General features: G+C 44.9%; 1 protein-coding gene across 1 annotated transcript in view; it reads left to right on the top strand.

Annotated features, from left to right (window-relative positions):
- The window catches only part of TLR5 (toll like receptor 5), an 11,472-nt gene extending 9,761 nt beyond the window's left edge, over positions 1-1,711 (top strand). The window contains 1 exon segment of the mRNA XM_023744952.1: positions 1,482-1,711. The gene's annotated coding sequence lies outside the window, so the exon portion shown is untranslated.
- Positions 1,712-1,791: the final 80 nt, after the last annotated feature.

Here is a 1,791-nt window from a genome sequence, read left to right as displayed (position 1 = left end):
CCCTTGAGTGTGGCTCTTCCTAAGCCTTAGGAGTACCCTAATTAAGTTAATAACAATGTACCTACCTATATAGTTTAAGCTTAAAAAATTTGGCTCTCAAAAGAAATTTCAATCGTTGTACTGTTGATATTTGGCTCTGTTGACTAATGAGTTTGCCGACCACTGAGCTAGGACAAGACAAAATCAATTTAAAACGCCTAGAATGTTAAGTCAAGAAATAGCATTCTGAGTGTACATTGAGAAATATGAAATGCCAGAAGAAAGAACCACATAAACTAATTGCCAAAGGGAGTTCTGCCCCATCCATCCATTGGAAACACCTAGAAAAGCTGCAGAAACGATTCTTTAAATCGGTTTAAAGGCATTGGGGGGAAATAAATAAAAGCACTGGAGAGCTACAAAGCAGGAAAGAGGGCCGAGATCCAAGGGAAGAAGAAAATCAAGAGCGATGACCACATGTAAAGCGAGCCCTTCTACAAAGACCATCCAGGAATCAAACAGGCAAACCGCAGCCCATGAGAATAACACGTGTATCCGAAAAGCACTCTCCTCACCAGAGCATGAAAGGACTACACATCGATAAGAAAAAGACAACGTAAAAGGAAAAAAAGGACAAGGGTCTTAAGAATTTCCCATAAAGGATACTCGATGTCCAAAAGCAAATGGAAAATAAAATATTCAACCTCCGTCAGTCATCAGGGACATGCACACTGTGATACCACCACACGCCCAGCAGCATGGCTCACATGAAAACGACCGGCAGGATCCAGTATTAACCAGGGTGTGAGCGATTAACACTCAACTACGTTATTGGTGAGAATGTAAATTGGTGTCACTTGCAAAACAATCTCTCGTTATCTGCTATAAAGTTGAGGCCACACGTGCCCTTTGACACTGCACTTCAGCCCATAGGTATACACACATCCGAAACCCATGTACATGTGGTAGATCAATTCATGAAGAGCTTATAGGACACCTTCCCCCCAGATACCTTATCTTCATTAGGAACGGCCTCTGGTCTAAATGTGCTCGTTTCTCAGCCGCAGCAGCTGTGCTTGGGGGTGTGGGGGCCTAGAAAGATCGGAGAGAGCTGGGGTGGGTAGTATAAGCTTTTGTTATGAATCAATGGTATGATTTAATGTTTAACTCTCTGCATGCATTTCATTCATACTTTAATCATGACAAAAATAATCATGGCAAAAATAATCCATGCATGCATACATAAAAGGGGGCTAACTTCTGCCCTTGGCAGAAATAGGATTCGCCCCAATTTTAAAATTAAGCCACCGACAAAGAAAAACGACACCATTTCCACAGGTGGACGATATTCCGTGTATAATGTTGGGCTCGATTTTCTTTTCCTTAAGATGAAAGGAATTTTGCATCTGTTTTACTTAGCAGTTAAATATTTTATTCCTCCACGGCCACAGACCTTCCATGTAGGCCGGCCTTTTAAGAAACCAAAAGTTTTTCTTTTACAGACAATGCCCTGGAAGGGACGCGCTCGGGGTCCTCTTGGGCGCCCAGCCCGGCGAGTGGGACAAGGCGGCTTTATTCCTGCATCTCGGGGACCTGAGCCAACAGGCTGGGAGGCTTGTTTTGATTCCTAGCTCGGATGCTCCCTCCATGAGGCCTTGTTTTTCTGTCTCTCCTCACTGCAGTGCGATAAAGCAATGACATCATGTCTCCTCGAGGCGGCCCCTCCAGAAGCAGGTGTGGGCAGAGTGGCGCTGTGGCACTGCTGGGCTGGGCTGGGCTGGCTGACCTGGATTGCCGCTCCCATAGCCTCAG

This window comes from Myotis lucifugus, unplaced genomic scaffold (genome assembly GCF_000147115.1).
Source record: "Myotis lucifugus unplaced genomic scaffold, Myoluc2.0 scaffold_500, whole genome shotgun sequence".
Lineage (NCBI taxonomy): Eukaryota > Metazoa > Chordata > Mammalia > Chiroptera > Vespertilionidae > Myotis > Myotis lucifugus.
The sequence above is the reverse complement of the archived record's forward strand: the minus strand, read 5'-3'. Positions and strand labels throughout refer to the sequence as shown.